This window comes from Lolium perenne, chromosome 7 (genome assembly GCF_019359855.2).
Source record: "Lolium perenne isolate Kyuss_39 chromosome 7, Kyuss_2.0, whole genome shotgun sequence".
NCBI lineage: Eukaryota > Viridiplantae > Streptophyta > Magnoliopsida > Poales > Poaceae > Lolium > Lolium perenne.
This window is the reverse complement of record NC_067250.2, coordinates 240951546-240979032: the sequence shown is the minus strand read 5'-3', so window position 1 is coordinate 240979032 and position 27487 is coordinate 240951546.

Sequence of the window (27487 nt, the reverse complement as noted above, 5' to 3'; positions counted from 1 at the left end):
ACGGTTGAGGAGCGGCGCACCTTCTTGTACAACCAGGTGGTGACCAGCTACCACAAGGCTAAGATCGAGCGAGCCGGCTTGGCTCGCGAGCTGGAGGCTGTCAAGGGTAAGCTCTATGCTTCTTTCGACTTGATGTCTTGTTTCTTTCTTAATCTTGGTTGGCTGACATTTCTTTCCGGCCGCCTCGCAGTTGAGGCCGCCAAGGTCCCGCAGCTGGAGTCGGATCTCCGAGGCCGCTCGCGCGCGATGCGCGCCGAGAGCGAGGAGGCGGGCCGATCTGCCGCAGCCAAGCTCAAGCTGGCTGAGCAGAGCTGACACGGCTGCGCCTGCTGGAGAAGAACCACATCACCGAGCTCAACTCCCTCGGGACGGCGGAGAAGGAGAAGGTGGATGATCTGAGCCGGCGGCTGTCGGAGGTGGAGAAGCAGCGGCTTGTGCTTTGCAGAGGAGGTCACTGCCAAGTCCACAGAGCTGACGGCTACCGCCAAACGCTGGACTGATGACTTTAGCGCGCTTGATCGCGGCTTGGCGGGTGAGTGCATCTTTATGTTCCTACCCTGTGCCGGCTTTCGGCTGTCGACTGCCGACTTTCGTTGGTAGCCGGCAGCAGAAACTTCTGATTTTTCGATATCTCCATCTTCGGGCTGGGGGCAGTCGGTTCTTGCCGGCTGCCGCCAGGCTTTTTCTTTTTTACTTCGAAATCTCCATTTTCGGGCTGGGGGCAGTCGGTTCTTGCCGGCTGCCGCCAGGCTTACTTTAGAGCTTCGGAATCTCCATCTTCGGGCTGGGGGCAGTCGGTTCTTGCCGGCTGCCGCCAGGCTTACTTTAGGACTTCGAAAATTTGCATTTTTCAGCTTATTTCGGCTTTGATGGCTTCGACATGCTTCTTCTTCTTCAGCGGCCTTCCCCGAGACGCAGAGGCGGCTTTGGCAGCCGTCGGCGCCGCACGTGACTCCGGAGGCAGGAGACTGGCGAGGGCAGCTCGGAGTACTTCTCCATGGAGGACCACCTGGCGTCCATGGCCGCCCGCATCGAGCCCGTCACCCAGCTCGGCTGGGAGTTGCGGAAAGCGGCTGAAGAGCTGGTGCCCATGCTATGGCCTGGGGAGGCGGTGCCGCAAGACATCTCCGGCCTCATCTCCGCGATGGAGCGGGCGCCGGACCGCTTCCTCGGCGGAAGGAGTCGGCCACGCGCGCCGGTGCCGACATGGCGCTGTCCTTCGTCCTCTCTGGTACAACGAGGTGGACCTGGGGCAGCTGGAGTCCCGGCGAGCCGGCGTGGAGACCAAGCTCCCAGCCGATCTCAAGGCCGCCCGCCTCGCTCGAGCCAGCACCATCGCCGAGTTCGTCGACAAGACCCTCTTCGTCGCGGATCCGAACCCTCCTCCATCCAATGATGAAGAATACATGGATGAGGAGGAGGCGGAAGACGTGCCTGAGGACGACCCGGCCGCCGGCTCCACTGATGCCCCTCCGGCTTAGATTTCCTGCTTTTCAGTTGTTCTTTTGCAAGACAATTTATTAAATCCCCGGGATGCCGGGTGCAGATGTAAGACAATATTATCGCCTTTTATTAAGTCACACTTTAGTGTGTTTGTTAATCATTTGTGTGCCGATTTGCTTTCTTTCGACTCGTTCGCTTTTTCCCATCCGCCCCACTCTTTGGCTGTGCCCTTGCCGGTCGTACGTCCGACTTGCGATCCGTCGCCGGATCAAGAGCGGGCCGCTGGGTGAGGCCGACAGTATTTCAGTCGAACGAGCTGAATTCGGCAATCCGGCACTTTATGAAAAGTTGCAAGTCAACTCGCTTTTACTCTTTCCCTTAGTCGTTTTTCGCGTGCCGGCTCCCTAGGCCTTACTCCCGCCACCGGACAGCCGGGTTGCGGTCCGTAGCTGGATCGGAAGCCGGCTGTCGGAAACCGGATCACGTTACCGAGCCGGCCGCGTGAGAGGGTTCAAGCCAATTGGCGAAACAAGGTAAAGTACGCGAAAAACTTGTCGGAAACGGCGCTCTTGGCGCAAGCTTTTTCATAACTTGCAAAAGGGATACAAGGGATACATACATTCCTGCTCTCATGTGTAAAATGGGCGGAGTAACCTGACATTCCAGGGACGTTTAGTCTCCTCGTCAGCCTTGTCCGGCTTGTTTTTCTTAGCCTCTTGGGCATCTATGAGATAGTAGGAATCATTGCCTACCGCCTTGCTCACGATGAAGGGACCCTCCCATGGGGATGACAGTTTATGCTGTCCGGCTGTCCTCTGGATCAGCCGGAGCACTAGGTCTCCTTCTCGGAATGCTAAGGGCTGGACCTTCCGGCTGTGATAGCGTCGGAGGCTTTGCTGGTAGATGGTAGATCTAGACTCAGCCAGCAGCCGGGCCTCTTCGACCAGGTCGACTCCATCTTCGCGAGCTTCTTTGGCTTCGGCTTCTGTGTAGAGCTTGATCCTTGGCGCGTCATGCTCGATATCAGTCGGCAAGACGGCTTCGGCCCCGTATACGAGGAAAAATGGTGTGAAGCCGACTGAGCGGTTTGTCGTTGTGCGCAGGCTCCACAGCACATTGGGCAGCTCCTCAATCCAGCAGCCGGCTGCTCGCTCGAGCGGCTCCACCAGCCGGGGCCGGATGCCGGCTAGGACTAAGCCGTTAGCCTTTTCCACTTGTCCGTTGGACTCTGGGTGTGCCACAGAAGATAGGGCCATCCGGATCCCCATTTCCCCGCAATAGCGAGAGAAGATGCCTTGGGAGAAGTTGGTGCCGTTGTCGGTGATGATGGTGTGGGGGTAGCCGAATCTCACAATGATTTCCTTGAGGAATGTGACGGCTGTGGACCCGTCCAGTTTCTTGATTGGCTTGGCTTCGATCCACTTGGTGAATTTGTCAATCATCACCAAGAGATGTGTCATGCCGCCTCGCGCTGTTCTGAATGGACCTACCATATCCAAGCCCCATACGGCAAATGGCCATGTGATGGGGATGGTTTTCAAGGCGGAAGCCGGCTGGTGTCTTTGCTTTGCGAAGCGCTGACAGCCGTTGCACTTCTTCACCAAATCTTCTGCGTCTCTGAGCGCAGTCGGCGATAAAAGCCGTGCCGGAAGGCTTTGGCCACTATGGCTCTGGATGAGGCGTGATGTCCGCACTCTCCTTGATGGATTTCCCGTAGGAGTTCAATCCCTTCAGCCGGCTCGACGCACCGCTGGAACACCCCACTTACGCTGCGTTTGTACAGCTGGTGGTTGATGATGGTATAGGCCTTGGCCCTTCTCTCAATCTGCCTGGCCTGGACTCTATCATCAGGCAGCACACCGTTGGTGAGGTAGGAGAGGAATTCTTGTGCCCATGAAGGTACGCATCTTATCTCGAATACGCTGACCAACAGGGCCTCCTGCGTGGGAGCTTCCGGATTCGACTGCATGGTCGCCGGGTTCGGCTTGCTAGCCGGCGGGTTCGGCTTGCTAGCCCCCGAGTTTGGCGATGAAGCCCCCGGGTTGGGCTGAAGAGTCCCCGGGTTCGGCATGCTAGCCGGCGGGTTCGGCTTGTTAGCCCCCGACTTGGGCGATGAAGCCCCCGGGTTCGGCTGAGCAGCCCCCGGGTCAGCCGGCACGAATATTGAATCCGAGTCCGGTGACGGTGTGATGGACGGCTTCTTGAGAACCGCCAAGGCGACACCCGGCGGGATGGCTTGCCGGGTTGAGCCAATCTTGGATAAGGTATCAGCCGCTTCGTTGTTTGCTCGTGGCACATGGTGGAATTCGCAGCCGTCGAAGAAGCCGGATAACTGCTGGACATGGAAGCGGTACGAGGCCATATTGGCGTCCTTCGCGTCCCAGTCGCCAGATGCTTGCTGTATGACCAAGTCGGAGTCGCCGAAGCAAAGTATGCGACGCACGCCAATCTCCTTGGCCAGCTTCAGCCCATGAATGAGCGCTTCGTACTCCGCCACATTGTTGGAGGCGGCGAAGTGGATCTGCAGGACGTAGTCCAGCCGGTCCCCCTTGGGAGAAGTGATGACGATGCCGGCTCCCAAGCCGTTGCGCATCTTCGAGCCGTCGAAGTGCATCTTCCAATGTGTGGAATCCGGCACAGGCGGCAGGTACTGCATCTCAGCCCAGTCGACGAAGAAGTCCGCGAGGATCTGCGACTTGATGGCTGTGCGTGGCTCGTAGAGGATGGTGTGGGCGGCTAGCTCCAGGGCCCACTTGGCAACCCGGCCATTGGCATCCTTGCTGCCGATGATTTCCGCCAGAGGTGCTGTGGCGACCACCCTGATGGGATGTTCTTGAAAGTAATGCTTGAGCTTCTTGGCCGCCATGTAGACGCCGTAGGTGACCTTCTGGTAGTGGGGGTAGTTTTGCTTCGACTGGGAGAGCACTTCGCTGAGGTAATAGACTGGGCGCTGGACCAGCTTCTCTCTGTTTTCGGCTTCTTTGCGCTCCACCACCAGGACAACGCTAACCACTCGGTTGGTGGCTGCGATGTACAACAGCATCGGCTCCATTGAAGCCGGCGTTGCAAGGATTGGCGCGGTTGAGAGCACGCGCTTTAAGTCACGGAAGGCTTCGTCCGCCTGCGGTGACCAGACGAATTTGTCCGCCTTCTTCATTAGTTGATACAGGGGCAGTGCCTTCTCTCCCAGCCGGCTGACGAAGCGACTCAAGGAGGCCAGGCAGCCAGCAAACTTCTGGACGTCCTTGAGGCACTGCGGCAGTTCCATCTTCTCCAGGGCACTGATCTTGTCCGGGTTGGCTTCAATCCCTCGCTGAGAGACGAGGTAGCCGAGGAGCTGGCCAGACGGCACGCCGAATGTGCACTTGGCCGGGTTGAGCTTCATCCGAAATCTTCTCAGATTGGTGAAGGTTTCTCTCAGGTCGTCAAGGAGGGTAGGCATCTCCTTGGTTTTTACAACGACATCATCCACATATGCGTGAACATTTCTGCCGATTTGATCCTGCAAACACTTTTGCATGCACCTTTGGTAGGTGGCGCCTGCATTTTTCAAGCCGAATGGCATAGTCGTGTAGCAGTAAGCCCCGTACGGGGTAATGAACGAAGTCTTTATTTGATCAGCCGGATTCAAAGGAATCTGGTGGTAGCCTGAATAGGCATCTAGGAAAGACAACAGTTCACAGCCGGCAGTCGAGTCTATGACTTGATCTATGCGCGGCAGGGGGAAGGGGTCCTTCGGGCATGCCTTGTTCAGGCTGGTGTAGTCGATACACATGCGCCAGGAGCCGTTCTTCTTCAACACCAGGACCGGGTTCGCCAACCAGTCCGGGTGCAGCACTTCCATGATGAAGCCGGCAGCTAGGAGCCGGGCGATTTCTTCACCGATGGCCTTCCTTCGTTCTTCGGCGAAGCGCCTGAGAGGCTGCTTCACCGGCTTGGCTTCAGGCCGGACGTGGAGGTGGTGCTCAGCCAACTCCTCGGCACACCCGGCATGTCTCTTGGAGTCCATGCGAAGATGTCCCGATTCTCACGGAGGAAGCTGGTGAGCTCGCTTTCCTATTTCTTGTTCAAGCCGGCACCGATGGTGACGAACGAGCCCGGCTGCGCCGGGTCCAGGAGGATCTTCTTGGTGTGGTCGGCCGGCTGGAAGTGAGTCGTCCCAGCCGGGTTGCCCGCAGCCGGCATGTCTGTCTGCGCGGCTTTGGCGAGGGCAACGGCGTCGTGGATGAGCTGCTTCTCGGTGGCGATGACCAGCGTTTGGGCCATTTTGGAGCTCTGCATGGCGCAGTCCATGGAGCGGCGATAGTCGCCGGCTACGGTGATGACCCCCTTGGGGCCAGGCAGCTTCATCTTCAGGTACCCATAGTGGGGCACCGCCATGAACTTGGTCAGGGCCGGCCTGCCCAGGAGCGCGTGGTAGGGACTCACGAGGTCCACCACCTCGAACTCGATTCTCTCGGTGCGGAAGTGGTCCGGCTTCCCGAACATCACCTCCAGCGTGATCCGGCCGATCGGCTGGCAGCAATGGCCTGGCACGATGCCATGGAAGACGGTGGGGGTGGGGCGCAACTCGGCCTCCTGGATGCCCAGCTTGCGGGCGGTGTCGCGGTAGAGGATGTTGATGCTGCTGCCGCCGTCGATAAGGACGCGCGAAAAACGCACGCTGCGCCGGGTTGTGCCGATGGTGGGGTCGAGGACCATGGCGTAGCTGCCCGGCTTTGGCAGGACAGCCGGTGTGTCGCGGCGATCAAAAGTGATGGCCTGCTCCGACCAGTTTAGGTACTGGGGGACCGGCGGTATGACCGCGTTGACCTCGAGGGAACGGCGCTCTTGGCTCGTCCTGTCCTCGGGCTCAGAGGTGAAGATGATGTAGGTGGCGTCCTCGGCCAGATACCGGCCGCCATGATGCACTTGGTTAGCCTCGTGGTGCTCGAGGTTGGCGTTCTCTGCGCCGGCTTGGCCACCCGGCCCGCCGGCTGGTGGAGGCGGGGGTGGAGGCGGTAGAGGTTCACCGCTTGTCAGCCGCTTCATGAAGTGGCAATCGCGGGTGAGGTGGTTGGAGGGGTTCTTGCCGCTGTGGTACTTGCATGGCGAGTCGAGCATCTGCTCGAAGGTGTACTTCGGCTTCCACTGCCGGTCTGTTTGCTTCTGGCGGCGGCTGCCGCCTGCCGCGTTGTCTGCCACGGCGGCTACGTGGGTGGAGCCGTACCGGCGGTCCGGCTGGTCGCTGTGACGCTTGCCGCGGTAGTTGTCCCGCCGGCTGCCGTGCGAGGCGGCCTCGGCCGGCTTGTGGTTGTCTCTTCGGGTGGGGGCCGGCGGAATGTCAGCCGGCCCCTTGCCGGCTTCCCCGGGCAGAGCGGACTAGACGGCGATGGCCATCAAGGCGGCCATCGACTTGGGGTCACTGCGGCGCAACTTGTGCCACAGCATGGTGTTGGGTCGGCAGCCGCCCATGAAGAAGCTGATGGCTTGCATCTCGTGCACGCCCTCGCAAGAGTTGCGCATCTCGCACCAGCGCGTCAGGTACGCGCGATCCGTCTCGTCCGGGCCCTGCTTGCACATCTCAAGCTGTTGAGGGCGACCCGGCCGGCGATAAGTGCCGGTGAAGTTGCTGATGAAGGCGGCTTCGAAGTCCAGCCAGCCGTTTATGCTGCCGGCTGGCAGGTTGTTGAGCCACGTGCGGGCGGAGCCGAGTAGCATGAGGGGGGAGTAGCGCACGGCCCAGCGCTTGTTGCCCTTGGCGATGCCGACTGCCGTGGAGTAGTCCAGCAGCCAGTCCTCCGGCTTGGTGGTGCCGTCGTACTTGGGGGTGTCGCGCGGGAGCTGGAAGCCCTCGACCATGGGCTCGTTGAGGATCCGCGGCCCGAAGCACTTTGGGCCGGCTGGCCCCTCTTCTTCCGCGATGCGGGATTGAACCAGCCGGTCGAGGCGGTCTCGGCGCGTCGGCGGGCTCGATGCGCGGGCCCAGCCGGAGTGTGCCGCTGGCGCGCGCCGCTTGCTTCGGAGCCGGCCGGTGATGACGGCGGGGCCCGAGTCTTGCTCCTGGTTCCGGCTTGGAGGGGCCGGCTGCGGCTGTTGCCGCTCGGCTGGTGGCTTGGCCGGCCCGAGCTGTGCGTGGCCCGGGAATCATGGCGTCGGCTTGGTGCCGGGGAGGAGGACTCGGCCGTGTCCACGGCACCTTCCTGTCGTTGCTGCAGCTCCGCGAGCGTGAGAAGCTCCGGGGGCATTGACATACCCGGGGTCGGCGATCTGCCCGTTGGCTGCGTTGAGCAGCTCGACCACCCGCCTGGTCCGCGGCGGCGTAACTCTTCGCCCGAAGGCGGTTCAGCTCTTCTGCGGCGGCTTCGCCGCGCGCATGTTCTTGTCGGGGGTGTTGTAGACGGGGAGCTCCGCGGACGGAGCCGGCGAAGGAGCGCCGTCGCGGGCGATTTCAGCGCCGAGGTCGCGGCCCTCGCGGCGGATGTGGCCGGCTCGGCTTGGCCTGCGTCGCCGCCCGGAGTGAGGCCGTGGGCGCGGTTGTACTCGCGCCGGGTGATCTCCATCCTGCGCCAGCAGCAGCCAGTTCTTCGGTTTGCTTGAGGAGGAGCTGGCGGTGCGCCTCCAAGTCCGCCTCGACGGCGGTGGGGTCTCCGCCAGGCGTGAGCGGGGTGCTCAGCTTTGCCCGGACTGCATCCAGCCGGGACGGCGGTGGTGGCGCTTTTGGGCCCGAGCCGGAGGCGTTGGGGTCGATGTTGCGCTCAGGTCGGGCCGCGCATGCGCGGGTTCTTGGTGGGGAGCTCGTCGCCAGCCATCATGACTTGCACGACGGCGGGGCTGGCGGGAGCGCTGCTGCCGGCTCGCGGAGGAGGGCTAGCGCAGCGCAGCACCTGCCGCGGGTAGCGCGGCGGTGCGACGGTGGCGACGTAGACGTCGAAGCCGCCGAAGGAGATGACGCTGCCGCTGGCTGGGAAAGGCCGGTCAGCGAAGCAGCCAGCGTTGTCGCTGACGCAGTCGAGGGAGCCGAATCTCCAGATCAAGCCTGAAGCGACTCGCTCGCCGGTGGTGGTGGTGAGGCCCGTCCGGATGAAGACACCGGCCGAGGATGCTGAAGGCCCCACGGTGGGCGCCAAATGTCGTGGTATCGTCACGGCATATGCCATAGGGTGGCTAATCGAAGTGGTTCCTGAGAGATCTCACGGCGGTATCCGGAAGCGGGTATGGGCACGAGCGACACGGCGACGTACCCAGGTTCGAGGCCCTCCGATGGAGGTAAAACCTCTACTCCTGCTGTGAGTGTATATGATGATCACACAGTACAATGGTGCTCCTAGAGCTGTGTCCGGCTGCTCCTGAGAGGCTAAGGAAGACTATGGTCTCTCTCACAGGGCAGCTCTGTAGGTGGGTGAAAGTAATAAATGATCGATCCTCCCCGCACTAGAGGGGTAGTGCGGCTTATATAGGCACCGGCACTTTTACACATAAGACCCTATAGTCTACTGGCCGGCTTGGCCGGCTTCGGCTCCCGCTCCTTCCCGAGGCGGTGACGTCAGGAGTGGTTGAGCGTCATGGCCTGTCCCATCCGGCTGCCACGGTCAGCGGTATGGAGGAGGTGTCCCTGTCGCCGTCGCCCATCGTGGGCCGGTACGGATCGTCGTAAGCTTCTGACGGCCTGCGCGTGGCACTATTGCTCCACAGTGCCCCGCGCATTACGGAAGATGGAGTCAGCGTGGACTTTGGGAACCCGGATCACCTACCCGGTTCCTTCCAGTGCAAGACTCGCCAGCCTCGAGTCGGTCTGAGGTACAAACCCCAGTCGGATATGGCTTGTAGAAGCCGGCCCAACTACAGCATTGGTGGCCGTAGCCAGGCCGACTAGGACCTAGAGCCAGCCGGCTTCCAGACCAGCCGGCCACGGCGCCAGCCGGCTGCTCCTCAGCCGGCCTTTGCCGCGAGCCGGCCAGTGGCCAGCCGGCTGCTCCGCGTCCATTGCCCTATCCGGGGTCTTCCCCCCGACAAAAGGAGGGGGAACGTAGACATCAAGCACTTTTCTGGCGCCGTTGCCGGGGAGGAAAGGTAAAAGGTACTCACACTCCGGACCTCGGCTACTAAGCTATTTTCCGCTATTGTAAGTACTCGAAGCTATTTCCTTTAGATCCTGCAATTGCAACTTTTTGTTTCTTGTTTACACTAGTTAGGCATAATGGAAAACAACAAAAAAATTGGTGAGCTTTTTAGTCTTTTTCCTGATTTAGAATTGTTTGATGCGAAAATTAAAAAACCTATGGAACCTTATTTGCATGATAGTAGTGATGTTATTAGCATGAATGCAATTACTGCTAATACTATGGAAAAGTCTAAGCTTGGGGAAGCTAGTTTATATAAAGATAATCTTTTTTGCTCCTCAGCTTTGGAAGAAATATTTTGCTCTGATAATGCTTTATCTCCCATATGCGATGATTCTAATGATGCTTCTGATATTTTAATTCGACCTGCTGAAAGTATTCTGTATAAAATACCTATGAAAATTATTGAACGTGTTATGGACAACCACTATAAAGGGGATGGAACTGTCCATCCTAGAGATCATTTACTATTTTTGCACGAATTATGCGGGTTATTCAAGTGTGCAGGTATCTCTATGGATGAAGTGAGGAAGAAGCTATTCTCATTTTTGCCTGCAGTAAAGCGGCGCATTGGTATAAATTGTTGGAGAATAGACATTCTCTTGGTTGGGAGGAAATTGCATCTCTCTTTTATTCTAAATTTTATCCTCCTCATGAAGTGCATATTGATAGGAATTATATTTATAACTTTTATCCTCGTGATGGAGAGAGTATTTCTCAAGCGTGGGGGAGACTAAAGTCACTAATGCTCAAATGTCCCATTCATGAGCTCCCCCGTAATGTTATTGTTAACAATTTTTATGCGAGGCTTTCAGGACAACACAAGGACTATCTGGACGCGTGTTCGGAGGGATCTTTCACAAGCAAGGAGGTTGAAGCTAGGTGGGATCTTCTTGATCGGATTGAGGACAACGCTGAAGGATGGGAGAACGACAAAGGTAAAGAGTCAGGTATAAATTATGATTATGAATGCATTGAAGCTTTTATGGATACCGATAAATTTCGAAATATGAGTGCTACTTATGGTCTTGACTCTCAAGTTGCTGCAAATCTTTATAAAGCCTTTGCTTCTCATTTTGAATTGCCTAAAAAGAATTTTGATAAGTATCATGAACCTTTTAAAGAGGCTTGCATGAAGAATCAAATTGTTGTTAATTATTGCAATAAGCATGCTCAAACTCCTAAGAATTCTATTTCTTATAAGCATGTTAATTTTTGTGGAATGCATAGACCTTGTGGAATTAATCAAGTCAAAGATGAATATTGCATCCATCATATTAATGAAAAAAACTAGAAAGTGGTTTAAAGCTCTAGATGATCTTGGTAAAAAAGTTTGTGCCCTCTATCCTTTTATTTGTGAAGTTTGCCATGAAGTGGGTCATTTTAATTTTCAATGCTCCTCCAATGATAATTTGAACCCAATGAGTGCTGCAAATTTGTATTGTGATGATGAAATTACTCCTAATCAGCATGATGAACTCACTTTATTTTTGGGGTGTGAAGAATTGTCGAGAAAAATCTCTTTGTTACATATGAGTGATCTTGATATTGATGATGTCCTGCATGGGTGTTTTTCTTATTGCATTGATAATAGCCATACAAATACTTACATACAAAATATTTTAGAAGATGACACCTTGCCAAAATATGATAGGACCGCTGTGTGTTTTCAACTAATTAATGAAAAGGAGGGATCCTCCCAAGTTTCTTCTATTGTTTCTGAAAGTAAATCAGGTTATGCGGACAAGCTACCCTTCAAGCCTCTTCCTCCTAAAGAAGGAAATGAGGAGAAGGAAGAGAAGAAGAAGAAGAAGGGAATGAAGAAGAAGAAGAAGAAGGAGAATAAAAAGAAGGGATTTCTATTTTCGTGCCCTCGGTTCCTTAGTTGTGCTCAGTTTTCCCCAGCCCCTTAGTTTTTCCTCACTTTTCCCCAAGTCCTTGTTTGAAACCCGCAGAAGGCAGCTCAGACGGCAGGATTCCCGTTAAGTTGACCGCTCCGTTCTGACGTGTGGGGCCGCGTCGTGTGGGCCCGCGTCGCGTGGGGCTGGTAGAAAGGGACCGCGTGGGACAGGACGAGATTGCGTTTGGTTGCACGTGAGCAGGAGCTGGGTTTTGTCTCTCTCGGCCATTGGCATTTCCCTTTTAAGAGTACCTTTTCTGCCTCCTTCTCTCTGCCTTTTTTCACATAATTAGTATCAAATCTAGAGAAGCTTGCATTTCTGTCTTTCTTCAATTATTATTTGTGCCTTTTGGCCCTGGTTGTTTTCCCAATATGGCAGCAAATCTAGTAGGGAGCCCAATCTAGTACTCCATCTGGTCCATATGTATGTAGTTAAATCTAGAAGCAAATCTACAGGGAATGTACGATAAATTCACAAGGTCATATAGTAGAATAGGGATAGATAATATAGATAATAAGCTGCATTCAGCAGCCAAACATAGTAGGGTTCGAGGTTCTTCACAGCAAGACAAAGACCATCATACTAACAACATAACAACGAGGGAACCCTAACTAACAACAAACGGATCCCAACAACAAAATGGAGGAGGCAGCAGCAGAACACGTCAACGACCCCGCCAACCCCATCTGACTCTGGATCCACTGGTTGCTCCCCTTGGGAGCCTTGGGCTTGAGCGGAGGCATGCGCCCGCCGGAGATCTCCACCCGCTGGATGCTGCGGAGGTGCATGCCGAGCGCCAAGTGCTTGGCGCGGAAGGAGTTGGGGTTCACCGACGCGCCGACCTTGGGGTTGGTGTGGCCGATGTTCTCGGCATGCGTGAGGACGCAGTTGAAGTCAGTGCCGCCGAGCCTCCTAGTGCAGAAGGGGCACCTGTAGACACCCTTGGCGACGTCGAGGTAGGAGACGTACTGGCCGACCTGCAGCCTCCGCAGCACCTGGCGAGTCTTGACGTCATGGTGCTCGTCGTCGCTGCCGACGGCGCCGCTGCATACAGCTGATCCATATCAAACGGGAATTTATTAGTGAATGAGTTGCAAACGTGCATGATAACAAAGTTAGGAAAACAGAGGCAGCCTCAGTTAGAGTGGACACGATTATATGTCTACAGGGACGGTGTAAGCGAACCAAAGCTCATGCACAACAGATTTGTACACATAAATGGTTCGCTGAACCCTCCCTGTAAAAATCTGTGCCCACCGATTCATCATAGGCAAAGAAACAGATTCCAGATCTGAACTTGAACACATTCCAGATTATTTGCAAAATTAAACGGTTGATATCTTTTGATTCGTGCATAAAATAACTGATTGAGATCCTATGATTACTTGCATAAATTAACTGATTGAGATCCCATTATTACTTGCATAAATTAACCGAACGGCCGAAACCCAAATCTTGAACGAAATCAAGGAGGGATCAAAGCAAAATGGAATAAAATCGGCGCAAATATTAGCCCAATACTCATCCATTCACAGATCCATCTACACCAGCACAAATAGGGTTCAAAAAGGAATGGGGAACAAAAAAGGAAGCAAACCGTAGTTATTACCTCGTTCCATGGGTCCTCTATGGAGGTGTCGTAGCGGTTCGGGGCGGGACGTACGGCACCGGCTCGTAGGGGTCCCATCCCGTGGGATCTGACCGCGACCGGCGACAGCAGCCTCCGATGCACCGGCGGAGGCGGCGGCGACGTCCGTTGAGGGGACGGCGGCGACGTCCGTTGAGGGGACGGCGTCGAAGAGGGAGGCGTCGCGCTTGGAGCCGACGGCGCCGTGGACGATGGGATTGGCATTCTCCTTGTCCATCTCGCCGGCAGAGGAGAGGGAGAGGGAGAGGGTTTTTTGCTTTGGAGAAGATGATGGGACGTGAGAGAGGCGGCGTTGCGTAGGCGAGTGAGAGTGACAGAGATAGTGGGAGGAGGCGTCTATAAAGGCTAGTGGTGGTTAATGCGACCCGCGTCCTACGCGTCCACCGCTGCACGTCTGCACGTCTTGGACTTCGCAATGCGCCACGCGTCCACGATTGCACGTCTTCGAATTATGCACAGATACCGGCGTCTACGCGTCAAATATTGCACGTCTTTCATTTCTGCACCGCAACACGCGTCCTCGAGTCTAACCCTGAAAATTTAGATATACTCAGTTATAACCTCGAGCATTATACTAGCATTTTTTGTGTGCTCAGTTTTCCCCTTGAGTGCTAGTACTGGCTAGTGCAATATGCTCAGTTTTACCCTCAAGTAGCTGGTCAACAGACAGGTCAACAAATGGGATTAACTAGTTAAATGAGTCATTTAATGTGCAAAAATTCAAAAATAGTGGCACATACTCATGGAGTCTTTACCACAAATTTCAGTTCTCAAAACATAGATAAGTCATAGATAAATCAAGTTTTACCACAAATTGCCACTTCTCAAAGGCCTTCTCAAATCACCTAGTAGCTATGAAGGTGCATGGTTTTCCACAATAAGCCCTTCCCAAAACAGCTTTCCCCAAAACATACTTTGTCTAAATGAGGCCACAATTCTCACACTCATGTATATTTGTATTGCACATAGTTTGAGATAGGCCAAGATGGGTTTTATTCTACAAAACACGCATTTTTCATTTTTTAAATCTCATATTTGAATCCCTTAGTCTGTTTATTACATAGGTGCCCTTGGTTTCTTGATACTACTCAGTTTTGCCCTCTCCCTCCACAAATTCTCTCACACGTGCAACATTGCCCTGATTGGTCTAGCCCATGTCACGCGGATCGTGCCCGCCGACCGTTGATCGTATGATCTAACGGGCAGGATAACCCCTCCCTCTCTCTCGTCGGCGGTTACCTTCCACTCTCTAAGTTTGCTAAATGGCGGTTTTCTCGTATTTATTTTCACGCGCTAAAAATTATAAACTCTTTTAGGCATTACTTTTCACGCAAAAAATGATAAACCATCACCGATTTGTTGTAGCCATAAATTTTCACGCAAAAAATGATAAACCGTCACCGATTTGTTGTAGCCATTAATTTTCACGAAAATCCCAAATGATAAACCATCACCGATTTGTTGTAGCCATTACTTTTCACGCAAAAAATGATAGACCATCACCGATTTCTTGTAGCCATTACTATTCACGGTAAAAATGATAAACGAACCAATCTATCTATCTCTGTATTTGAAGTTTGGAAGGGTTCACCATCTAGTTATGTTAACTTTCGAGGTTTTGATCTGAAAACAAATGGGTATTATAAAGGGAAATAAAAGTTCAAAAAATGTAAAAACGAAACATTCTACCTATCTTTGTATAGAAGATCGTCTGTATGATTTTGAGGTCATTTAGAGAAGGTAGAAAAAAATCCCTTTTGAGAAGGTCGAAAAAACCTAACTTGTTACAAAAGCTGGTTTCAGTGAGACCTAACCAAATTTGGCATACATTATGCCATATCTATAACAACAAGGAATATCTAAAAGGGAAAGTTTCACAAAATTTGAAATTTATGGCGAAAATGATGCCATACATGATGCTGTTTTTCGAGGTTTTGACCTGAAAATCAATTGGATATTATAAAGGGAAATAAAAAGTTCAAAAAATATAAAAACGAAACAATCTATCTATCTATGTATAGAAGATCAGCTGTATGAAATTTGAGGTCATTTAGAGGAGGTAGAATAAATCACCTTGTTAGAAAAGCTGGTTTCAGTGAGACGAAACGGCATGCGTTTAAGCAAAGTGATTTTTTCGAACATCTCCAAATGATCCCAAATTTGCCATACATGATGCCATACGTGTAACAACAAGGAACCCTATCTAAAAAGTGTCAAAAAAGTTTGCCCAACCGTATAGCTCTATCAAAAAGAACCTCACCATGGCGCTAGTATAATTTTGGGCTTACTTACAAACTTTCGTTACCTAACCTTCAACACGAAACTTGTTTCAAATCACTTTTGGCGTACAAGAAACAAATCCCTCCTTGATTCGAGCACCACAGCCTCCAAACTTTGCCGATGCCGATATCGGCATGGTCAGAACGGCTATGCTCGACGCCACTGCTAGGTCACCGTCGGGATGCACCCTCAATCCCGTCCCCTCATTCGATCACTGACACACCAGAGATACCACCGAGGCCAATGCCGAACGTACATGCTGATGCCAATGCCGAACATGCATCCACGCCGATGTGGGCACGGCCACGCCGCCCCGCTATGTTGGACGCCACAGACCACCGCGAGGTCTTTCCCTTCGCCACCACACTCTTCTAGCACCCATCTATACACGCCAGAAAGGAGAGACACTAGTTTTCTCTACATTGCTCGCGTTCGTGTCGGACACGGTCAGTCAAAGTTTTGAGGTAGTCGTCGATGTCGTTGACCATTTCTTCTCTTCTTTGCATGGTTAAACGCGTCTAGTTCATATCTATCTAATGCGTCTGGTCTCGCCTCATGCAGTTCTTTGTGGACGTCGATCTCATCTCGGCACTCCGCAGGCCACCTCCTCCGTGCCATCGCTGTAGAGCTCCGTTTAAAAATCTAATCCTACCCGTGTATTGCCCCTTGTATCAGCGCCATGGCCCCACTTGTCATTTGATATAGCGAAGCCCCACTCGTTCGCGTTTTGGTCAAGGATACAGCGATGCTTACGGTCAAACAAAGATGGATGGTCTAACGTGTCTTTGCAGGCTCTACGTGGCCCCACTAGTCAGAAGATAACGGTCAACCGTCGGGCAACCGGGCGTTACATCACGTGTGATGGTTTCAGACAAACGCTTGGGTAAAACTGAGGAAAAACTAAGGAGCTGGGGAAAACTGAGCACAACTAAGGACCCGAGGGCACGAAAATAGAAATCCCTAAAAAGAAAGAGGTAACGGCGTATCCCCGCGTGAATGAGATAACGCTAGGTAACCGTAAGTATGTTGCTCCTAATGATTATTGTGATAATGAATCTGAATACGATGATCTTCCTATGCCCTTTACATACATTAGCAATCATGATTTGAATGAACACACTACTTTTGATATTGCAAATCTCTGGGAAACTAATTCTGAAAATGATGATAATAATTGCCATAGTGTCAGTGTTATCCATGCTTCCTCCCATAATAATATAGAAAGCTGTAAGCTTGGGGAAGAGGTGTTTGAAAATCCTTTTGCTACTGATCATTATATGTTTGATACATCTCCTTCTAATAACAATGATGGTATGGTCATAGATAAACCGACTGTGAAAGATAACTATTCTATTTCTTATGATGACACTGTGCCTCCGATCTTTGATGATTATTATAAAGAATGCTATGATATAGGTTATAATTATCCTTATGAAACTTGTCATAGTCATGATTGGATTACCAAAAACAATTCTTTTAATATGCAACTTGTTTACCATGTTCAAATTCTTGATAATAATCTTGCTCCAATTACTATTAATGAGAATAACTCTTCTTATGCCAAAATTAATGATACTTCTATGCATATGAACCATGATAAGAATGTTTTAAGTGATGGGTATATTGTGGATTTCATCAATGATGCTACTGAAAGTTATTATGAGAGAGGAAAATATGGTTGCAAAAATTTTCATGTTACTAAAACACCTCTCTATGTGCTGAAATTTTTCAAGCTACACTTGTTTTATCTTCCTATGCTTGTTACTTTGCTCTTCATGAACTTGTTTATTTACAAGATTCCTATGCATAGGAAGCATGTTAGACTTAAATGTGTTTTGGATTTGCCTCTTGATGCTCTCTTTTGCTTCAAATACAATTTCTTGCGAGTGCATCATTAAAACTGCTGAGCCCATCTTAATGGCTATAAAGAAAGAACTTCTTGGGAGATAACCCATGTGTTATTTTGCTACAGTACTTTGTTTTATATTTGTGTCTTGGAAGTTGTTTACTACTGTAGCAACCTCTCCTTATCTTAGTTTTGTGTTTTGTTGTGCCAAGTAAAGCTGTTGATAGAAAAGTAAGTACTAGATTTGGATTACTGCGCAGTTCCAGATTTCTTTGCTGTCACGAATCTGGGTCCACCTCCCTGTAGGTAGCTCAGAAAATTAAGCCAATTTACGTGCATGATCCTCAGATATGTGCGCAACTTTCATTCAATTTGAGCATTTTCATTTGAGCAAGTCTGGTGCCATTTTAAAATTCGTCCATACGAACTGTTCTGTTTTGACAGATTCTGCCTTTTATTTCGCATTGCCTCTTTTGCTATGTTGGATGAATTTCTTTGATCCACTAATGTCCAGTAGCATTATGCAATGTCCAGAAGTGTGAAGAATGATTGTGTCACCTCTGAATATGTTAATTTTTATTGTGCACTAACCCTCTAATGAGTTGTTTCGAGTTTGGTGTGGAGGAAGTTTTCAAGGGTCAAGAAAGGAGGATGATATACTATGATCAAGAAGAGTGAAAGCTCTAAGCTTGGGGATGCCCCGGTGGTTCATCCCTGCATATTTCAAGAAGACTCAAGCGTCTAAGCTTGGGGATGCCCAAGGCATCCCCTTCTTCATCGACAAATTATCAGGTTCCTTCTCTTGAAACTATATTTTTATTCGGTCACATCTTATGTGCTTTACTTGGAGCGTCTGTATGCTTTTGTTTTTGTTTGTGTTTGAATAAATGCTTGTGTGGGAGAGAGACACGCTCCGCTGGTTCGTATGAACACATGTGTTCTTAGCTCATAATATTCATGTCGAAGGTTGAAACTGCTTCGTTAAATTATTATATGGTTGGAATTGGAAAATGCTACATTTAGAAATTGGTGTGATGTCTTGAATAATGTGATACTTGGCAATTGTTGTGCTCTTGTTTAAGCTCTTGCATCATATACCTTGCACCCATTAGTGAGGAAATACATAGAGCTTGTTAAAATTTGGGTTTGCATGAGTGGTTTCTCTAGAGTCTAGATATTTTCTAGTAAGATGTTTGAACAACAAGGAAGACGATGTATAGTTTTATAATGCTTGTAATATGTCTTTTATGTGAGTTTTGCTGTACTAGTTCGTGCTTGTGTTTGCTTCAAACAACCTTGCTAGCCTAAACCTTGTATCGAGAGGGAATACTTCTCATGCATCCAAATCCTTGAGCCAAACAACACTATGCCATTTGTGTCCACCATACCTACCTACTACATGGTATTTTCCGCCATTCCAAAGTAAATTGCTTGAGTGCTACCTTTAAAATTCCATCATTCACCTTTGCAATATATAGCTCATGGGACAAATAGCTTATTAAGTTATCTCTTATGGTATTGAATATGTAATTATGCACTTTATCTCTTATTAAGTTGCTTGTTGTGCGATAACCATGTTCACTGGGGATGCCATCAACTATTCATTGTTGAATTTCATGTGAGTTGCTATGCATGTCCGTCTTGTCTGAAGTAAGAGAGATCTACCACCCTATGGTTAAGCATGCATATTGTTAGAGAAGAACATTGGGCCGCTAACTAAAGCCATGATCCATGGTGGAAGTTTCAGTTTTGGACATATATCCTCAATCTCAAATGAGAAAATTATTAATTGTTGTTACATGCTTATGCATAAAAGAGGAGTCCATTATCTGTTGTCTATGTTGTCCCGGTATGGATGTCTAAGTTGAGAATAATCAATAGCGAGAAATCCAATGCGAGCTTTCTCCTTAGACCTTTGTACAGGCGGCATAGAGGTACCCCTTTGTGACACTTGGTTAAAACATGTGCATTGTGATGATCCGGTAGTCCAAGCTAATTAGGACAAGGTGCGGGCACTATTAGTATACTATGCATGAGGCTTGCGACTTGTAAGATATAATTTACATGATACATATGCTTTATTACTACCGTTGACAAAATTGTTTCATGTTTTCAAAATAAAAGCTCTAGCACAAATATAGCAATCGATGCTTTCCTCTTTGAAGGACCATTCTTTTACTTTTATTGTTGAGTCAGTTCACCTATCTTTCTCCACCTCAAGAAGCAAACATTTGTGTGAACTGTGCATTGATTCTTATATACTTGCTTATTGCATTTGTTATATTGCTTTGCATTGACAACTATCCATGAGATATACATGTTACAAGTTGAAAGCAACCGCTGAAACTTAATCTTCCATTGTGTTGCTTCAATGTCTCTGCTATGAATTTATTGCTTTATGAGTAACTCTTATGCAAGACTTATTGATGCTTGTCTCGAAAGTACTATTCATGAAAAGTCTTTGCTATATGATTCACTTGTTTACTCATTGCATTTACATTGTTTTGAATTGCTGCATTCATCTCATATGCTTTACAATGGTATGATTAAGATTATGTTGGTAGCATGTCACCTCAGAAATTATCTTTTATCATTTACCTACTCGAGGACGAGTAGGAACTAAGCTTGGGGATGCTGATACGTCTCCAACGTATCTATAATTTCCGATGTTCCATGCTTGTTTTATGACAATACCAACATGTTTTGTTCACACTTTATATCATTTTCATGCATTTTCCGGAACTAACCTATTAACAAGATGCCACAGTGCCAGTTCCTGTTTTCTGCTGTTTTTGGTTCCAGAAAGGCTGTTCGGGCAATATTCTCGGAATTGGACGAAATCAACGCCAAACCTCCTATTTTTCCCGGAAGCGTCCAGAACACCGAAGAAGAGTCGGAGAGGGGCCAGGGGGCCACCACACCACATGGCGGCGCGGGCCAGGCCTAGGCCACGCCGGCCTAGGGTGTGGCGCCTCCAGGTGCCCCCCTGCGCCGCCTCTTCGCCTATAAAAGCCCTTTCGACCTAAAAACGCAGTACCAATTGACGAAACTCCAGAAAGACTCCAGGGGCGCCGCCGCCATCGCGAAACTCCAATTCGGGGGACAGAACTCTGTTTCGGCACCCTGCCGGACGGGGAATTGCCCCCGGAGCCATCTCCACCGCCGTCTTCACCGCCATCTTCACCGCCATCGCTGCCTCCATGATGAGGAGGGAGTAATCCACCCCTGAGGCTGAGGGCTCCGCTGTAGCTATGTGGTTCATCTCTCTCCCATGTACCTCAATACAATAATCTCATGAGCTGCTTTACATGATTGAGATTCATATGAGTTTGTATCACTATTTATCTATGTGCTACTCTAGCAAAGTTATTAAAGTAGTTCTATTCCTCCTGCACGTGTGTAAAGGTGACAGTGTGTGCACCGTGTTAGTACTTGGTTTATGCTATGATCATGATCTCTTGTAGATTGCGAAGTTAACTATTGCTATGATAATATTGATGTGATCTATTCCTCCTACATATGCATGAAGGTGACAGTGTGCATGCTATGTTAGTACTTGGTTTAGTCTATTGATCTATCTTACACTATAAGGTTACTTAAACATGAGCATTATTGTGGAGCTTGTTAACTCTGGCATTGAGGGTTCGTGTAATCCTACGCAATGTGTTCATCATCCAACAAAAGTGTAGAGTATGCATTTATCTATTCTGTTATGTGATCAATGTTGAGAGTGTCCACTAGTGAAAGTGTAATCCCTAGGCCTTGTTCCTAAATACTGCTGAGTTACTACTGCTTGTTTATCGTTTCTTTGCGTTACTACTGCTGCAATACTACCACCATCAACTACACGCCCGAAAGCTATTTTCTGGCACCGTTGCTACTGCTCATACTTATTCATACCACCTGTATTTCACTATCTCTTCGCCGAACTAGTGCACCTATTAGGTGTGTTGGGGACACAAGAGACTTCTTGCTTTGTGGTTGCAGGGTTGCATGAGAGGGATATCTTTGACCTCTTCCTCCCTGAGTTCGATAAACCTTGGGTATCCACTTAAGGGAAAACTTGCTGCTGTTCTACAAACCTCTGCTCTTGGAGGCCCAACACTGTCTACAGGAAAGGAGGGGGAACGTAGACATCAATGCACACACTGTCATCATTACACCGTGCAGGAGGAATAGAGTACTTTAATAACATCACTAGAGTAGCACATAGATGATATTCAACTAGATCACATAAAGGGAAAGATGAACCACATAGCTACAGCGGAGCCCTCAGCCCCGGGGGTGGATTACTCCCTCCTCATCATGGAGACAGCGATGGCGGTGGAGACGGCGGTGGAGATGACTCCGGGGGCAATTCCCCGTCCCGGCGGCGTGCCGGAACAGAGACTTCTGTCCCCCGAATTGGAGTTTCGCGATGGCGGCGGCTCTGGATGGTTTTCTCTGGTTTCGTCGAACGGGGTCGAGGATTTAGGTCAGGGACGACTAAATAAGCGAAGAGGCGGAGTCGGAGGGGCCACAGGGGGCCCACACACTAGGGCCCCCCCCTTGGCCGCGCCGCCCTGTGGGGTGGGGCCCCCTGGCTCCCCTCTGGCCCTTCTTCGGTGCTCTGGAAGCTTCCTGGAATTCTAAGATCTTCGGTGTTGATTTCGTCCGATTCCGAGAATATTTCCTTACTAGGATTTCTGAAACCAAAAACAGCAGAAAACAGCAACTGGCCCTTCGGCATCTCGTCAATAGGTTAGTTCCGGAAAACGCATAAAAACGATATAAAGTGTGCATAAAACATGTAGATATCATCAATAATGTGGCATGGAACATAAGAAATTATCGATACGTCGGAGACGTATCAAGGCGGCGCAGGAGGGGCACCAGGGTGCCCTCCCCATAGGCGGCGCGGCCAGGGTGGAGCCCACGCGGCCCTATGGTGTGGGGCCCCCTGGCCCATCTGCGTCTCTCCTTCGGACTTCTGGAACCTTCCCGGAAAAATAAGATACTGGGTCTTTGTTTTTCGTCGAATTCCGAAAATATTGCCCGAACAGCCTTTCCGGAACCAAAAACAACAGAAAACAGGAACTGGCACTTCGGCATCTTGTTAATAGGTTAGTTCCGGAAAACACATAAAAACATTATAAAGTGTGAGCAAAACATGTAGGTATTGTCATAAAACAAGCATGGAACATCAGAAATTATAGATACGTTGGAGACGTATCATTGGGGTTGGTTCAGGTGTAGTCCAATCATCATGATTTCGGCCTATTCTAGCCATTAATTCTTCAGCTTTGTCTGGAGTTCTTTTCCTGAAAACACAACCAGCACAACTATCCAGGAATGCCCTAGACTCAATGGTTAGTCCACAATAAAATATATCAAGTATGTCATGCTTTTCCAGATCATGTCCAGGCCGAGCTCTGATAAGAGAGCAAAACCTTGCCCAAGCTTTAGGCAATTTCTCTCCATCTTCCTGGTCAAAACTATAAATTTTCTGTAAAGCAATATGTTGAGCACTAGCAGGAAAGTATTTTCGAAAGAAAACATCAAGTAAACCAGTTGGACTATCAATAGAATCAGGAGGCAAACTATTATACCAAGTTTTAGCATCATCCTTTAATGAGAAAGGAAAAAAAAATTAGCAACAAAATAAGTACGCTTCTTGATATCATCAGAAAACAAGCTACTCAAAGTAGAAAGCACATTCATGTGTTCTACAGCACTTTATTTTTCAGTACCACAAAAAGGTGTTTTCTCAACAATAGATATATGAGATAAATCAAGAGAAAAATCATAATCCTTATCCTTAATGTTTATAGGAGATGTGGCAAATTTAGGATCAGGAGACAGTTTATATCTAACAGCACGTTGTGCAAGAAGCTTTTTAATGTTACTTGCATCAGTAGCAGCATTACATTTATCAATAAAATCATCATCAAGTTCCACATAATCATCATCAAGATCATTACTAGAGTATTCAACAGACTCAGGTGAATTAACAGGTGTAACAGTATTTTCATTAGGAATTTCAGTATTTTCAATATGTCTAGACCTAGCAATTCTAGCATCTATAAAAGGACCTAACGAACCATCATCATCAAGCACAGTAGAAGCATCATTAAAATTATAAGAGGAATTTTCAGATTCAGCAGAAGTACCAGCATGTGAAGCTTGTGGTGGTGAAACAAGTTGACTTATCACAGATGGTGAATCAAGAGTAGCAAAGGTACTCAGAGTTGTACCTTTTCTTGCAGTGGATGGTAATATGGCGACTTTAGTATCGCGAGGTTTACCCATGATGGAGGATTTGCAGTGAACAATATCAATCCAGGTGAACTTGCAAATAAAGCTATGCTCCCCGGCAACGGCGCCAGAAAATAATCTTGATGACCCACAAGTATAGGGGATCGCAACAGTCTTGTAAAACCCAATTTATTGATTCGACAAAAGGGGAGCCAAAGAATATTTGTAAGCCTTAAGAGCGGAGTTGTCAATTCAGCTGCACCTAGAAACAGAGTTGCTCGCAAGAGTTTATCAGTAGCAACAGTTTTATAGCAGTAGCAGTGGTGAAATATCAGTAGAAGTGTAACAAAGACAACAGTAGTGATTATAGTAAATAGCAGGATTAAAATACTGTAGGCACATGGATGGATGAACGGGCGCTGCATGGATAAGAGAACTCATGTAACAGTCAAGGCAGGTGTCGAGGGTACTCCTCGCCAATGCCCTCCGTTAGGGGCTTAGGGTTGATGGAATCATGTAGGCTGACACGAGACATCGGTTCACAGACAACGGGGAGAGCGATTTACCCAGGTTCGGGGCCCTCGATGAGGTAAAACCCTTACGTCCTGCCTGTCTGTTCTTTGATTATGATGATAATGGGTTACAATGGGGTGCCGAATACTTCGGCTGAGATCTAGTCGAGATTGCTATTGCTAGGGTTACCTAGCTCTAAGCTTTTCCGGGCTAAGATTGCTAAGATTGTTCGTGTCCTCGGCAGCCCCTCTCCTGGCCTTTATATAGGAGGCCAGGTCTCAAGGGTCCTAACCGAGCACGACTAGGTTTACAGTACTTTTAGATCTAATCTTTCCTTGTTGACTGCTTTTTTGTCTTGCCCGCCAGGGTTTCTTCCGGTGCGCTGTCCAGGTGGCCCATCTAGCCTTCGGGTGTCTTCATGGGCCTCCAATTGGTCAATACAGGATAGGGTAACGTCGGTTACTCGAAGGGTAGTGCCCACGTCAGTAGCCCCCTAGTGTCTAGCCGAAGATAATTCGGGTAGAGACTAATGCATGTCTTCTCATGATATTCTTCTCCTTCATTGTTCTTGTTCATCATGATTCTGCTTCATCTTCTTTTTATCGGGTGCGCGTCAGCGCTCCCGATGGGAGTAGCCCCCGAGTCTAGGTACGGATGCTTGTAATCCGTGCGTAGACTCAAGTTGTACTACTCGAATACTTTCCTCTGCCGAGTTTTCTCGCAGGTTTTCATGGGTCATCCGATACATTTTCTTTACGCAAAGGATAATGAATAACGTGCCCAACTTTTGTTGGTTAACTGCCGATGGCAAAACAACGTTACCCTACACAGAATCAAGTCCCCGGGCATGATCCTGGAGTGCAAAAAACTTTCAACGGGTGTGCACCACGTCCTCCCGATGGGAGTAAATGTCGAGTCTGGATAGAGACTCAAACCTTATTCCTTCGACTGCTTATTCTGTCGAGTCTTCTTTTATCGAGTGCGCGTCAGCGCTCCCGATGGGAGTAGCCCCCGAGTCCAGGTTCGGATGCTTGCAATCCGTGCGTGGACTCAAGTCTTTTACCCAACAACTTTTCATATTTCCTTCGAGTGCTTCTAGTTTTTTTTATAACGTCATGGTTGTGGGCCGATTGACGGAATTTGACTTGACGTGTAACTGTTGTGGGCCAATTGATAGGACTTGACCTGACGGGCCCACCCTAGCTCTGCGCAGGCAGTTTTTAGGTCTTGACTAGTGCACGCGCGGCGATCGAGGCGTCTCCTCAATTTTCGCGCGACGTGGGAATAATGGGCCGCCGGTTCCACTCCTTCAAGCGCCACGTGTACAGCCAGATCTGCTCCTCCCCCCACGATGTTTTGTGGAGTTATGGCCACGTCGGGGCTCAAATTCTTATGGAATAAATAGGAGGCCCCCTTTCTTTTTTTCCTTTTACCCCGTTCACTGCTCATCTTCTCCTTCAAGCCTCCTGTTCTTCCTCCTCTCCATCAGAAGCTTCGTTCACCATGGGCAAAAAGAAGAGTGGCGGCACATCGGAGGCGGCCAAAGTTAGCCTTGAATGGAACGCCTCTGCCATTACCAACCGCGACATCAACAAACTTCGCGCCCTCGGCTTCATCTCCGCATCTGAGGATGACATCCATCTCCCAGGTTCGGTTTCTCGCCCAAGTCCCCCAAAGGGCTTCACCGTCATGTTTGTCGCTTTTCTGTTCCGTGGCCTCTCTCTTCCGGCGCACGAGTTCCTTCGTTCCCTCCTTTTCTTCTACAGGATTCAGCTCTGGCAGCTGACCCCAAATTCCATCCTCCACCTTTCCATTTTTATCACCGTCTGTGAAGCCTTCCTCAGCATTGAGCCCCACTGGGGCCTTTGGAGGAAGATCTTCTATGTGAAGCGTCATAATGATAGCAACGCCCCCCCCCCCCCCGTTGTCGGTGGCGTTGGCTTCGTTGTCAGGAAGGAGGTCGACTACTTCGACTATCTGATGAAGGAATCCATCCAGGGCTGGCGCAACAAGTGGTTCTACCTTCAGGACCCTGCTGTTCCTGGGCGGCGTTCAAATCTCCCTCTTTTTGATGATGTCTTGGTGGCTCACAAGAAGAAGTCTTGGAACAATGCCCTTTCTCCTGAAGAAAAGGCGACAGCCGATGAGCTATTCAAGCAAATTGTCACCTTGAAGAATTCAGGAGGCATGACGATGTGCGGTACTGAAGTAGTTTCAGTGTTCCTACAACGTCGAGTGCAGCCGCTGATGTCTCGCCCTCACCAGCTGTGGCTTTTCACTGGCAAAAACGACAAGTGGAGGGTCAACTCTGCCGACCTATCGGCAGATGAGCTCCAGAATGAAGTTCGTCGCCTAACATGCCTCTCTTGACATCGGCGCGCCCTCCTTATGATTTCAAGCATCTTCCGTCCGAGGTAACCTTATCGTTCTTCGTTTACTGTCATTACTTCTTCTTTCTGTTTGTGCCTTACATGTTTTCTATCCTCCCGCAGGTTCCCGCTGTCGCCCAATGTTATCCTCCCTCACCCGAGAGCGGAGTGGTATTAGAGGAGGACGATGATGATTCTGAGGGAACCGAGGATGCTCAACACGCCCTTGAGGACAGCGATGTCCAAGAGGAGGAAACTGCTGAAGATGACGCCTTTTTCAAGAGCAGACGTCGCAAGCAGGTACATGATGATCTTATCACTTCGGCTGAATCAAGTCCTAAAGGTGGAGATAATGATGCCGACGAAGCTGCTTCGCCTCCTCCTGCTAAGAAGGGTTCAACAAGTTTCTTCGTGGACGAAGATGATCTGGACCTGTGAGCATTCATACTCTTGTTACTCTTATTTCTTGTCACCTTGTATGCTAACTGCACGCTGTACTTAAACAGCTCTGCCGATGACGATGACGATGTTCCTCTCGCAAAGAGGGCTAAACTAGCTTCTGAGAGAGCAACATCGGCTAAGGAATCGAACCCTTCTCCTGCCAAGTCGACACCTCCATCCCGAACGGGTGTAGAGAAGGTCCCATTATCGAGAGTTATTCCTCCTGATGATGCTCCCACCCCGCCGGCTGGCCGCGATCACGTAAGTACTTAATCTGTCTGGCGTTGCTGAATTTCCATCACCTGACTCCCCTTGATTTTTCCTGGCTGCAGCCAATTTATGCTACAGTCGATGCTGTGGCGGATTTTGCTGAACAATTTACTCGCCTAGAGGCTGAAAACGCCCAACTTCGGAAGGCCGTCAAGTCTTCGGCTGATCAAGCGGTCGAAGCTAACAGGATCGCTGCCGATGCCAAGAGTGAGAACGCCTTGTTGAAGGAGGAGGTAAAGAGGTTGAAGCGTCAGATGAAGGATGATCAAGATGCCAGGCGTGCAGCGGCGGCTGCAATTGACGAGAAGGAAGGTGTCCTCCGCGAATCCATCAAGGATTTACTGGGTAAAAATCCTTATGGTGTTCCGCTTCTTTCTTGATGCTTTCTCCATTGATTACTGATACATCTTTTTTTCAGAGGCCGCCAATTTAACTGTCAG